General features: G+C 46.0%; 1 protein-coding gene across 2 annotated transcripts in view; it reads left to right on the top strand.

The window, feature by feature from the left end:
* The first annotated feature begins 2,347 nt into the window (after positions 1-2,347).
* The window catches only part of CSNK1G2 (casein kinase 1 gamma 2), an 87,164-nt gene continuing 74,692 nt past the window's right edge, over positions 2,348-14,819 (top strand). For both annotated transcript variants that reach the window (XM_067557668.1, XM_067557677.1), the window contains exon 1: positions 2,348-2,468. The gene's annotated coding sequence lies outside the window, so the exon portion shown is untranslated. The remainder of the gene's footprint in view (positions 2,469-14,819) is intronic.

Consider the following 14,819-nt stretch of genomic DNA (forward strand, 5'->3'; position numbering starts at 1 on the left):
CATTTAAGGTGATCTTTTCAAAAGCGCTCTGCAATGGCTTAACTCTGCTCCCTTTGAAGTCTCTGGTAAAGTGGCCATTGACTGCAACGAGGGCAGAGTTAAGACAACACAGAGTGCTTTGGAAAAGGCCACTCTTAAGCCACTCGCACTTCTCAGCACAACCATCTCGCTTCCTTGGCTGCCTTCCTTTTGGAAAAATCCACTGGCGTTTCATAGGAAGTTATCACTTTCCAAACGTTTACAGATGTAAAAGACAACTGCATGAAAAAAACAGGACCAATTTTTTTCCCCTACTGTGGTTTCTTGTTTATATTTTTTCCTATTTTGTGTGAAGTCACACTGTGAAATCTGCACTAACACAGCTTTCCAACTTGTTTTTTTATTTGATTTAATGCTTTTTAGTAACACTTTATTGCAGAAGGGTCACAGGACAAAACACAGCACAACAGACATGAAACCTAGAACATTTGAACCATTAAGGCACTAAAAAGAGTAACTGCACACTCTTCTTTCTGGAATCCATCTTCTTCCCTTATTCCATATTTCGGGTGTATGTTATATCATCACTTATTATAAATATTTGTGTTGCACTGTTGCTTGGAGATCCAATCAAGATCTCAGCCCTATTGTGCTTGCCGCTGCACAAATGCATAATAAGAGACAGTCCTTTCCATGAAAAGTTTATAAACTAGATAAAACTAGATTAGGAAAGGAGGGAAAACAAAGGCACAGGGAGTAGAAGGTCAACCAGCAGTTCTATGGCAAAACTCAGGTCTCACTCCACTGGAGTTCTAGTGCCCCGTATCCACTAAACCATGCTGCCTCTCCCAAATCCATCATGCTGCAGACAGATCCCACACAGGCATACCTGTGCACCTGCATGAAACCCCACTGAAGTTAGGATCAGATCTTTGATGGTAAGTTTTAAAGATCTGTCTTCTGTGCTTTTCCTGAGAAATGCCCGAGTGCATTTATGGCACACTCTACAAAGATGCCGGCTCTCACAATCTTGTGATATCTGGTGTTTTTCTTAACGCTCCAGCTCCCAGAGTTATGTTATTATATGAGCATCCCAGCTTCCATTTTTTAAATAAAGTAATCCTCTATCTCTCATTGTTCCGGAGAAAGCTTGAAAATGTAAATCCTAAAGGCTCAAAAACCCAAAGGGAAGAAGAGGAACCCATCATTTATTCTTTGTTAAAATCTCCTAATTTTTAAGCCAATCTCATGATTTTTGGAGGCTTCAATCCTGATTTTTGAACACTTGGGGTTAGCAATACTGTAATTATAAAAACAATCACCCTATGTAAACATGACTAGTGATACTTTAACCTGCAGGATTGGTTATTATAACAGCAGGGAAAATGGGCAGCCAGTTCAGACACGCTGATGGTTTCAACCCAGTGGTTTTGTGGATTCTTGTAATTCATTGCCAGCATACACAGGCACCTAGCTACTTTGCTTTACAACTTCCTAAGAGAGAGATGGATGGCTGGAGGCAGGGTGTGTCTGGTGATGGATGGCTCAAACGATGGATGGCGGCTGGGTGAATAGGCAGACTGGGATTACGTGGGTGGAGGCAAACGGGCGCAAGGGCAAACTCTGGCTCAGCCTGGGCAGCCCCACTCTGGAACTGGCAGCCTGGTGCCACACAGGGCGGGGCTGTTTGGCTGAGCGGGCCTGGGGGTGATGGGGGGCTCTGCAGGAGTGATGCACTGTGGGGAGGGGTATAAAAGTGGGTGCATGGGGGGGCTGCTCTGCAGATGGGTGCTAGGGTGACCGGGGCCTGAGACGGAGGGACTTATGGGGACACATGCACTGTGGGGAGATCTATGGGGCTGCCTGCACGGGGGGGCAGGAGAGAGGGCTGCTCGGGGGGCGGGGGGTCATGCAATGGGGTGACGCCGTCGCCTGCCCCACGCGCGCTCGGCGGCGCCGGGCCCGTGGCCACGTGACAGCTGCTCGGCCGAGAGACGCTGCCCCCTAGCGCGGCGAGTAGATGGAGAAGAGTTAAAAGGGGAGGGATTAAAGGGGGGGGGGGAGAGAGGGAACCAGGGCAGGCCGCAAAGCGCGCCGCCATCGTCGCAAAGCCCCTCCTGCTTTCTCAGCCGCCTATTCTCGAACGCGCTTTACGCCGCCGCCGCCGTCGCGCCACCCTCTCTTCGTCCTCGCGCGCGCGCACTTGCGCCAAGCCCGCCCCGGCTGGGCCTGTAAACCCGAGGCTTGGTATTCACGAAGGGCTGTTGCGCCGCCGGCGTGGCGCGAGCTCCATAGACCGCCGCTGAGCTGTGCGCCGCTGGCGTAGAGGCGTCGCTCGCTCTGTGCCCGTTGCCTGTGTAGAGTGTGTGGGGGGAGGGGAGGGAGAGACGAGAGGCTTAAAGAGACAACAGCGGCAGGCGCGAGCCCACAATGGAGCGGCTGGCGGGGGGCTGGGGGGCCGGCCCCCGCCTCTGAGGGGCCCGCAGGAGGTAAATACCCCATGCCGGGGCTTCCCGGGGCGCTGGGCGGGGGCATGTGGGGCTGGGGATTAAGCTGTGTCCTGTTCCTGCTCCCTGCGCCCCCCCAAAAATCCCCACTTCTGCAGGCTGCCCCCTTTCTGGGGGGCTGGGGAGGGGCTCTGTGCGGGATGGGGGATGGGCGGTGCCTCGTGTGCGGCGGACCCTGGGGAGCCGGGCTCCCCCCTGTGGAGGGGTGGGTTGGCGGGTGTCCGTGGAAAGGGGGGGCTGCAATAGTGGGGGGTGGGGGGGGGGAGGTTGCTCAGTCAAAGACTTGAACAAGAACAGCCCCGCGAGGCCGGGGTGGGGGTGGGGGGTGAAACGGCTGCAAGGAGCGAGGGGGGGAACCACGGGGGGGGGGGGCAGTTGTTGCCCCAATTATGATGTGCGGTGGGTCTTTTGTAGCATTTTTAAAAAATAATAAATCCTCCCCCCGGGTGGGGGCTGCGTTTCAATCATTGTATTTGTTTTAGGCCCAGCTGCTGCTGCTGTTTTGCAAGTGATCCTTACCAAGTTGCCTGGTTTTTTGCTTTTTAGACCCCCCCCACCCCCTCCCCGACCACATTGGCTGCGTTTGGGTGGTGTTGGGAGGTTTGTGGGGTGTTTTTTACCCTTCCCCCTACCTTCCCAGAGGGATTGGAAAGTGTTTACTTGGAGGAGATGGGAGGGGAAGGCTCTTGTTGAACATAAAAAAGCTGGTGAGTGAGAACGAATTGTTTTGAGATGTTGAAAGAATAAAGCCCTTTCGAAAAGAGGGTGAACTTTTAGATGTTTCCTAAGCAGCCAAGGAAGAAGACTTTAGAAAAGGAACCCCAATATCTTATCACAGTGGTTCTGCAAGTGAGGTGTTGAGCCCACCACTGGTGTGCGACTCCTGCCTGGTGGCTTGCCGAATAGACTCTCTGGAGAATCGAGAGCTGTGCAGTAGGGATCGTGGACCTGTGAGAAAAGGGTCTGCCTTGCTCTTACCGAGTGTTCCACAGCCTGAACAAATTGGGGACCTGCCATATTGTATGTAGGTTTAAAATGAAAATTAAATTGTTAAACCTTTCAGGTTGTCATGAGATTAGTAAATTATAAACAAATTGGAGGTAAGTAGGATGCTGGCCAAGCTGCATGTGAACTAACTATAGAGGAGTAATTCTTTTGCACGGGTTTATTTGGAAATTATTGCATTAACTAATCCATTTGTCTTCCCTCTGTACAACAAGTGGATGGATTTCTGGATGCGAACAATAAGGAGTGTATAAGTATGCCTGCCAGCAGCATAGCCCATCCACGATGCCACACACAGGCTGAACCCCCACCTCCCCATAGCGCTGACCCCCAGCACAGAGAGATTTAAAAATCAGGCCTTGTTTAACAGGTTGAAGCAAGGTTTGATGTTTGCCAACATGTCTGAAAGAGAATCACTTTAAATGAGGGCAGGAGAGCTCCATTGGGATAGTGTGGGTAGGCCTTCTCTTGTAGCTTTACAAGTCGATAAGTGACTTGCCAAAGTTTATGTTCTGTGTGTTTCAGATAGAAGCATCCCTTTAAAATGACCTGATCTGTGCTCAGTACTTTTCAGTATCAGGCCCTGAATAAGCAGAGGTCTTGAGATGCAAACAAGACTTGGTCCAAATTCAGATGTGATGTGTAACTATGCAAGTCAGTGGAGTTGCACTCACTTAACTAGACCTGTATTCTCTCAGCCCCATTCCTCTGCCTTTAGTCTAGTTATGACCTAGTAACCACTGCTATATGGAGTAAAAGAGTCTTGGGATTTGATAAGACCTGTAATTAGTTTGCAAAAGTAGCAATGTGCTTTTAAAAAATCAATCTGATCTTTTTCTGTGTAAAATAGATGCCACTGCTTTATTATTCCTTGCATCAAAATGGATTGGTGAATAATAACTAGCATTTTGCATGGCTAATTTAACGGGAAATTATTTACTATAGAGCAGTTTTTTTTAGGTGTGATTGGAGTGTGACATTGCTTCTCTTATTTTGTGACTTTCATTGAGTTTTAGTCTTGCTACATTCTTTTTAGGAGTGAGAGGAGAAGTGGAAGCAGAGGTCCTATTTTGGCAGGTTTCTGACTTCAACTCCAAAAGCTGCCTGTTGTCACGGCGTAATAGAGAGACTTTGCACTACATTGATCTTAGTCTGCATGCTACTTCTCTGTACCCATGCAGCCTAAGTGTCGTCAAATGTGTCAAATATATTTGAGTGTGACTCATCAGATCAATGAAAACAACATGAGGGGTTGCATTTATGGACAATCGGTATCTCTCTCTTTCCAACCAGGCGAACAGAGGCAATGTCGTCCTATAGCAGCTGCCAGGAAACTTGTTTACTGGACCTGGGCCTAATCACATTCTGTAGCCTTCTCTCTACCCATGACCTGTGCTGTCCACCAACAGTGGTCTTGCTAGTTTCCGTGGCTAGGATTGATCAGTGGACGTAAGGTTGTGTTACAGTGTCTGTCTAGCCATTCTTAGCCTTGGTCAGTCTATCTAGATATTTATTTGCTTCTTGTAATTGAGCACCATGCAGTCACGAAAGGATTTATCATTGCAAAATCCTGGGAGGTAGGGAAATATTACCCACATTTCATAGATGGGGGAACTGAGGCACAGGGTGAACTAAGTGACTTACTTAAGGTTGTTAAGAAGTCTGTGTCTGAGCTCAGAATCAAACCCAGGTCTTGTGAGTTTTAGTTTAGCATCATATCCTTTAGGCCATCTTTGCTAGTCTCCTAGGCTTCTTCCTGGTAGGTTTGCCTAAATTATCCGATAAAATTCATGTGTGTCTTGGGGCAGGAACTGTACATACCTCGGTCTGTATAGTGCCCCATAGGGAAAGGTGGTCCAGTGGTTAGGGCACAAGGCTGGAACTTTGGCTACATGGGTTCAGTTCCCTAATCTGACACAGAATTTGTGTGTGACCTTTGGAAAATCACATCGTGTCTCAGTTCCAGTGGCATGGCATGACATTTTTAGCTAGGCATGCTACTGTACACTTGCATGCAAAATGGCAGCGTGACCGCGCACATATGGTGCATGCGAGGTCACGCTGTGCAAAGGATGGAATTGTCTCATGGGCACAGATGCTCCTGGGCCATACAATGCATCCTGACGTACACCAATGACACGCCATTGCTCAGTTCCCATCTGTAAATGGGAATAACAGCACAGCCCTGCCACAAAGGGCAGGGGTCAGAGAATAATACATTTTGAGGTGCTTAGATGCTGCAGTAATGGGGGTATAATCAGTACCTAAAATAGAGTCCTGCTCAGAACCGTTGGGCACTACTGTAATCTACATATCATTGTATAATTTAGTGCCAACTATATAGCATTGGGTTGGCCTTGACAAAAAGATAACCAGTGCTAACCCAGTGGGGTCCTCATACATGGCTATGTCTCTTAGGCGTCAAGGTAATACTGCTACTAATAATCCTGCTTTCTTTGTCTGCCACAGGAGGGTAGGGCTGGTTGGGCTAGCTTGGTAGCCGTGGGAGCTGCAGAGGAGACACGCTCTTTGAGACCCTGGAATCCTATCTGCAAATCTGATCTCCTGAGCCCAGAGAAACAGCAAATTTATAAATAGTTTTTTTTAATTAAAAGTGTTATTTCTACGCCTCCTGCTGGCAGCGAGTACCTCTCTCTGATAGAATCCACCTCTGCCGAGAAGAGACAGGGATCAGTTGTGATGAAAATACGAAGATGACTTTCACTTGAGGCTGCTGGACACAGACCGCCATTGTGGTTCTTTCTGTCTCTTCAGCTCCCAGACTGACTGACGCTACCTAGCCATCCCCACTCTCTGTTTGGAGAGTGTAGTCATGGAATAGGCTGCCGGCTAAATCACAGACCCACGCATGCAGGTTACATTAGCTTTCTCTTACCACTTTCTGAGAACTGGGGGCAAAACTTTATTTAATGCTGAGCATGTATCTAGTTAAAATATTATCCATCCTGTCCATTGTACAAAATTAGCTGTTGGGTGACAATTCCAAGGCTGACGCCACACATGGTTAAACCACAGTTCTGTTTTCAGAAGAGGCAGAATTTCAATGGTTTCTGAGAGGCTGGGAATCATTTTAGCTCCCTTTGGTTTGGGTACGTGGTTAGGTCCAGTGTCAGGGAAGAAAGACATTATAAATGGAGCAGATGGCACAAATGATACTGTCAAGAAAACCCATAGCAAGACAGCTGCTCTCTGTTGCTGCTATCGGAAAGGTCATTTTACAGCAAGGTGAGTAAGAGGAGGCTCAACTGGTAACTTTGTAGTTTGGGAAACAGCTCTTTTCTTTAACCTGAAAGATGCGCGTGAAACTACTTACACGTAGCATTTTCAGAATGCCGCACTGAACAAGACGGGTACAGATTTCTTTAGAGACTCATAGGAAAGAGTGGCCATCGCTTTGCAATTGCGGCAAACTTCATAATTGATTTCCTTCACTCTGAAGATCATGGTAAGCAGCTTGCTACATGTCTGGTAAGATTCCTAAATGTCCAAAGACTTTGTAATCTTGAATTGTGAAGAAAAGTGATAGTCACTCTTTCGCAAAGACATCTCTGGGTATAAGTATCTGCTGACACCCAGTTTTTTTGCTGCCATTGGCCTGATTATACCTAAGATCTATGCCTTTGATCGCTTAAGATCTAACATCAGCACTGTCCTTTCCAGGAAATACATGTGTTTTGATGTCTTGAGGCTAGTTCATCTGGTTTAGTAAAATCAAGAGATCCAAGAAGCGCTTCTGTTAAAAGAATTTGCATCAAATCTGGTGACGGAGGAGATGGTGTCTTGCGGGAGACCTGGAATTTCATGATGTGAGGCACAAACCAGATTGGGAAGGAATTCTCTCCAGTGTGCAGCTTAGCTAGTGCATAATGGATTCTCAGCTTCATCTGTCACATCAGATAATGGAGGCTGGGTATGGGATTGGATGATCCAGTATGGTGCTAATTATGGCTCTTAAAAAGGGAAGAAAAGTCCCATGTTCTGCTGGATTTGGGGCAGAAAAGATAACTAGTGGAAGTGCAATATTAGCTGCCAACAGGACAACATAGGTCTTTGAAACAAAGCCTGCATTGGACTTTCAGAGACTTTGAGAGTAGGGATGGTGGGAAGCTTTATTATTATTTTATTTTATTTTTTTTACATCCACCAACCAAACAATAAGCCTTCTGGAGCCATTCAGCTCACAAGGAAATAAAGGAGGACCAGAGCTGAATTTCTACACTGTGGCTAAATCTACTGGCAGATGATGTTTGGGCTCCATCAGCTTGATGGCAATACTCTGCTAAGATCCTTAATATGGCCTTACTGTTCCTCTAGTGCTTGTGGATATTGTAAAGCTGCCCTTTGAAAGAGCTTCACAACCCTGCTGGGTTATGGGGTGGGCATCTACAAATAATAACAACATGGGCATGAAGAGAATCACGCCCACCTGGAGTGAGAACCCAGTTGCTGTTGGCAGCCTGAAGAGAGAGAAGCTCCTGGATGTGATGGAGATTTTTCTGGAGTGCTCAGAACCTTGGTAACCATCAGCTCTGGGTGCACTTGTACCTATTCCTAACAATGAAGCTGGAAAGTCATTAACAACTATTTGTGCTAACTCTGAGACATCTTGGTTCATAAGATGCCAGATGTTTGGGGCTGGAAGTTGGACATTCATTCAGTAGAAAAACAAAAGGCCAGAAGTTTGGCATTTTGTATGCCTGTTACAGCTTCTGGTGTGAAAGCTGGTGGTGTGAAGTGATCTCAGTCTTCATAGAAGTCAAAATGTAAATCTGTGCAGCAGCACTTTGCTTTTTAGGTGCAAACAGCAAAAGAAGAGGCCCTGCTCTTTTGCATCATTGGAGTGGAATATTTGTAGTGGTGGCTCTTTCGCCGTATAGCTTCTCTAGTTGAACACAGAAGTTCGATTGAACGCTTTATAGCACCTTCCATGTCACGTGTGTGTAATATAGAATTATGCACTACTGGATCATTAGAATATATGGTCTTCTCCCAACCCTTTTGAACTCCCTTATCCCAAAGGAGACTTGGGTATTCTAGTTTTTATGCTCACTAACGTGGTGGGTTCTAATGGTATTGTTGGAAGATGACACAGTACACGTAGCGATGTGGACTACTTAATACTCCCTTCTGTTAATGTTTTGCTCTGTGCTTTTGAGCAGTGACTACCATTTCTTTTGATGTGTGGAGGGGCAGCAGAGAGATGTTGATGTGGACAAATAGGATCTAGCCTGAGGCCTCGTCTACACTACAAATTCTTTGCTAATGTAGCTATGCCAACATAGCCTATGGACAGAAGGTTTTCTATTGGCATAGTAACACCATCTCTCTGAACAACATTAACTGTGTCGACCGAAGCAACCTTATGTTGGCATAGCTGTGTTGACTCTAGCGGTTTTGCTGGCAAAACAATGTTAGCTAGGCAATATACCACACCCCTGACTGTCATAACTGTGCTGACAAAACTTGTAGTGTAGACCTGGCCTAAGACTTCTGCTTCAGACCTACCGGTGAAGTAACTGCAGAGGTGTGGGGTTTGTGCATGAGCCCCACGGCTATGGAAGCAGGTCTGTTGCATATTGAATGGCTAATGTTTTGGGGGGCACAGGTATAATGTTCGCTCCAGAGTGTGTGTGCACTTTCTCGGGCCTTCCCTACTGTACATACTCCAGGGAGTTGTGCATCTGATTGGGAGGTCCCAATCAGAGATCACTGTAGCTTTGAACAGATCACTGTGCCAGGCTTTGGCACAGAACTTAAGTGTAGTGATGGACGTCATGCTGCAGCTAGGGAAGTTGGAGAGGAGGGAGTTGGAAGTGGATCTTGAGGACAATCCTTGACATTCTGTGCCACCACCTGGTGGAGGAGCCAATGGCATATTGAGTTCCAAACTAAAATGTGGTTATCTGATGCATGTGTGTGTAGGAGTAATGATAAGGAGCATTGACACTGGGGAGCAGGATCTTGGTTGCTGAGGGATTCTCATTCCCAGGTCTGATGTCTTGAGCCCTGCTCTCCACACCAACACTGAAGGAAAGAGGCTGCCCCCAGGACATGAAGAACTCCAACAGACTTTCAGGCACTGAGTTCAGGAAAATAAAAGGGAAGAGCAATTAAGGCTCATACCAGCTAAATTTAGCCTGATACAAAACAAATGCTCTTAACTGGAGATACACACTGCATTGCAGTAACCTCTCAAGCCAAAGCCTAATGGAAAATCTCTAGCAGTATTTGCCATTGAGACATAGTGGATAAACTTCTGTCATCTTCAGTGAACCCTTTTTCTGGAAGTGCGTTAAAACGTCAGGGTGATTCCTGCTGCACCTTGTTGGTTTGATTGTAGGGCCTACAGGGAGTCCTGTCTGCAGTTCAGCTGGAGGTGTCTGACCTGTGCAGTGTCCTTCTTTTAGTCTTAGGTACTGCCATGCAGGAGACTCAGACAAAGCCTCACCGTACCCATCGGCAGAGACCCTGATGGCCACTCAGGAGCAGTTGGACAGAGTTTCAGCTGAAGCACTGCTCAGTTGTCCCATTTGTAAGCTAACCGCAGCCTCACAAAGTCTATGAACAAGAGACATGCACACACCTGAGTGCGAGATATGTTGGATTCTATGGATGTTTCTTTCTACTTTTCCCCTGTCTTGTTGTTGCCCCAGTTGACCTCTCCATGACTTACTTTTCTCAGAAGGCCTCCTAGTGGGATCCAGCACATCTTGCTGCAGCCCATTCCGCCCAAATAGCAGTGTCTCCTCAGCAGGTGCACCCCAGGCTACTTTCTGCATCTGGGACTTGGAATGCACTGGCCTGGTATGAGCAGGAATTTGGATGCTTGCTAGAATGGCAGTTGTGTTATGGGTCTAACCTAAGATGGAGAGGTTACAGGCTGTGCCTCAAGCACATCCTGATAACTACAGGCCAGACTCTTCTCAAGATACAGCCTGGACACCCAGCTCCCCTATTTTGCTCTACAAGGCAGCCCAGTAGCGTCTGTGTATCGGTTACCCTGCAACAGAATCTGTCTCCTTTTCTAATCATCAAGGAGAGATTTAAAGGTTCAGATTTTGCCTTTCTCTTAAATCAGGCTTGCCCATATTTTGTGATGCCAAAAGCCATGCTGCTAAGGTGCCAGGATCCACAGGTGCATCCCTGAATTGGACAAATTTCCCAGTAAAAGCAGCTTATCAGAAAAGAAATGCTGCGCCATATTTGCTTGTAGTCATTGATAGATCACTGGAGTTTATTAGCAGTTGAACTCTGTACATAGGACCCCATTAGAATCCCACGATTTACTGTTCCCAGTAGGTACATTTACAGTGGTATTTGCAGTATTGCCTCCTTCCCCCATCTTCTGTGTAGAAAATGCTGCAAATAAGGAGGTAAAATCCCATTGTACATCAAGATTTTAATGGTATCCAATGTAGCTGATCAGCATTGTGCTGGTCCTGCAGTTACAGCCAAACAACTGCTGTGTTTGGCACTTATTCAGCAGTTTGGCTCCCTGATGTTTAAACTGATAGGTCCATGTCAAGATTTCTCCAAGCTGATCATCAGAAGCAAGCTCCCCACAGACCAAAACACACCTACTCAACGTGGTACCAACCCCTGCCAGAACAACTGATGGAAAGCCTGCAGATGTGTGTCCACTGCTACAATGATCAACATCCCCTACCACATGCCTTGCAAAATCCCTGTATCCCACACATGCCTGTCACAACATGTGCACCTCATGCAGTGCACTGAATGCCCCAATAACAACTATGTGGGTGAAACCAGAAAATGAACTCTCACAGGAAGATAAGATGACAACACCATGTCACCCCATGTGTGGACCCTTTTTACAAAGCGATCACTCTATATCTGACCTATCAGTCCTCATTCTCAAAGGAAACCTACATAATACTTTCAAAAGATGAGCCTGGAAGCTTAAATTCATAACTCTTGCTAGACAGTAAAAATCATGGACTGATCAGACACTGGATTTATGGTTTATTACAACAATCTGTAACCACTAACCCCACCCCCTTTTTTGTCCTGAGTGCAGAGGTGTTAACAGGCCACTCCGGCTTGAATGGTCTGTTAGAATATATGCTACCTATGCAAAACAATCTGTTCCACCTGGCATTTAGCTGTGACACTTGAAGTACCTTTCCCAGACATGAAGAAAGGCTCTGTGTAGCTCGAAAGCTTGTCTCTGTCGTCCAATAGAAGTTGGTCCAATAAAAGACATTGCCATAGCCACCATATTTCTTAATATCCTGAGACCAACATGGCTACAACCACACGGCATACACGGTTTACTAGCATCTCTCTGAATTGAATATTACAGCTGTTCATGACAAATGAGGAAAAATGGCTACTGGACTGAAACTGGAAATCTGGGTTCAATTCTCAGCTGTGTCACAGAATCCTTTGTGTAACTTTGGGCAAGTCGCGCGCGCGCGCGTGTGTGTGTGTGTGTGTGTGTGTGTGTGTGTGTGTGTGTGTGTGTGTGTAAAAATAGTTCTGGGTTCAATTTCTGGCTCTGCCACAGCCTTCCTGTGTCACCTTGGGCAAGTCACTTAATCTCTGTGTGTCAGTTTCCTGTCAGGAAAGCATTATTCCCATTTTACAGACAGGGGTGTTAGGTGGTTAGACGCTAGTGATGAAGGCCATAAAAGAACCTGTTTAGATTCATGCCAGGCTGACTTGAATGCTAATGTTACTTTAGTTGGTGGCACTTGGCAGTTTCTGCTGGATTTTGGTAGGACTGTATTTGTGGAGGAGGGGTTCGTTTAAAGCAAAAATGGGGGCATGCAAATGTATGTGAGCCAAGCCACATAAAAGGTGTCAGATATTTTTGCACTGAGCCTGCTGAGTTAAGCATAGCTTTGAAAGCTGTGGAAGTTTTGCCAGTTTAACAAAGGGGTCATAGCCAGCCCTAAATCTCTATCTGAAGTCATGACGCAGGAAGGAACTACGGCAAGAGCTGTAAGTGTGAATCCTATTCTCGTTGACTGCTCGGCATTCCCCTTGTGAAAGAAAGGACTTCCCCGCTGTTTAGAATTGTCAGAGTACTGAATAAAGGTACTGAAACCAGGAACAGAAGGGTGATTGAGGGGGCACATATGTAGATGAGATGGCAAACTGCAGAGAAGAAAATCAGGGTCATGCTTTACAGAGTCCTAAAACCAGGTGTGGTGCTCAGTACCACACATAGCATTTGTTAAATCAAAGGAATTTTTCATAGTTCTGAGCACTGCAGCCCAGGTTAAGTACTTCAGTTGGTTTCCAGAGGGCAGGAGGCTCAGAATTTTACTAAAATTGAGGCCCCTTTAAGGTGTCTCCTATTGGGCACCCAAAATCATGAGTCACTTGGTGTAATCTTGGTCTGTATCTGTAATGAGTGTTGGCAAGTTCAAGCCCTTAAATCGGATGTGTAATGAAAGAGGAAGCCAAGGGAGTTGCATCCTGTTCTCAGGGGCCGAAGAAATAGACTGAATTAAAAACATGAGTAACTGAGCCAAAAACCCAGGTTTCAAATTTATCTCTGTTTACTAGTGGAAGGTTGGTTGAAGTCACTGGGATGACAAGATCTGAAGAGTAAGGACCTAGGGAATGTGGGAAGGGGATGGTTATAGGTTGTAAGTTTGCCTGTTATCAGTATGTAAGTGATTAGTAAAACGAGCTATGTACACCATGGGCTGAATCCTGTGCATTTCATTCACCCAAGTCCCGCTGACTTCAAAGAGATTACTTGTATATAAAGTCATCAGGATTTAGCCCCAAGCAATTGAAGGTATATAGAGAAACAAATGGGGTTATACTACATCTGCTGCCAGGATTTGTGGAAGCTTTAGTAATAATGTGGACAGTCAGTAAACACAGTTGCTGCCCTCATGGTTGGTATGCTTCTGTTGACTGACTTTGTGCTACTTCGACTCAGTTTCACACTCAATGTAGCGTGTAACCTAATGCAAAAAAATTTAAAGGGCAGGAAAAAAATAGCTGGAAAACTGGACTTTCTGGCTAAACATGTATTGAATGAAAAATACCATCCTAACGTCTGGGCAAATGTTAGAGAGGCAAAGTAGGTGACGTAATATGTTTTATTGGACCATCTTCTGTTGGTGAGAGAGAAGCTTTTGAGTTTACGCAGAGCTCTTCTTCAGGTCTGGGAAATGTACTCTGAGTGCCACAGCTTTTACAAGGTGGAACAGATCATTCAGCGTAAGTAGTTAACACATTTCAAGGGACCATTCAAGGTGAAGAGGTCCATTAACATCTCTCCAGTCATGGGGGAGGGGGAGGCAGGTTAGGGGGTTATAGATTGTTGTAATAAGCCATAAATACAGTATGTCTATTCAGTTCATGGTTTTTAGTGCCTAGCAAAATTATGAATTTAAACTCTCAAGCTCGCTTTTTGAAGGTGGTGTGCAGTTTTCCTTTGAGGACGAGGACTGATAGGTCAGATATAGAGTGATTGCTTTGTGAAAAGAGTGAGATGGTGTTTTTGTCTTTTTATCATTTTTTGGTGTGAGTTCATTTGAGTGTGTGGTGATTCTCGTTTCACCTACATCATTGTTATTGGGCAGTCATTGCACTGGATGAGGTACACCACATGTTGTGATAGGCATGTGTAAGACTTGTAGAGCTTGCAAGGTGTGTTGTGCGGGGTGTTGATCATCATAGCAATGGAGATGTGTCTGCAGGTTTTGCATCTGTTGTACTGACTGTCTGGTGCTGCTATGAATTGGTGTATCCTGGTCTGTGAGTCCGTTGAAATGTGTGTTAACTACTTATGCTGAACGATCTGTTCCCCCTTGTATTTACCTGGGATAGTCTGAATACGTTTCCCAGACCTGAAGCTCTATGTAAGCTCAGAAGTTGGTCCAATAAAAGTTATTACCTCACTACCTTGCCTCTCTAATATCCTGGGTCTCAGGCCTAGTCTACACTAGCACTTATGCCAGCAAAACTTCTGTTGCTCAGAGAAGTGGAACACCCCCCCCCCCCCCCCCGAGTGACATAAGTTTTACCAGCATGAGTACTTGTGTGGACAGCGCTATGTCGGTGGGAGATGCTCTCCTGCGAACATAGCTACGCCCGCTCGTTGAGATGGTTTTATTATGTTGACGGGATGACGTATCTACACAAATGCTCTGCTGTAAGTTTTAAGTGTAGACAAGCCCTACAACAGCACTGCATAGGCAAATATTGGAAGAGCTAATTGCAAACAATGTAAAGCGTTATTGGGTTTGTTTGTTTGTTTGTTTTTAAAAGAAGTACATAGTGTGCTGCACTCCATATGCTTCTGTTTGAGGATCACAGCAT

This window comes from Emydura macquarii, unplaced genomic scaffold, assembly GCF_026122565.2.
Source record: "Emydura macquarii macquarii isolate MOO-44397 ecotype Brisbane River unplaced genomic scaffold, CSIRO-AGI_Emac_v2 contig_306, whole genome shotgun sequence".
Classification (NCBI taxonomy): Eukaryota; Metazoa; Chordata; order Testudines; family Chelidae; genus Emydura; species Emydura macquarii.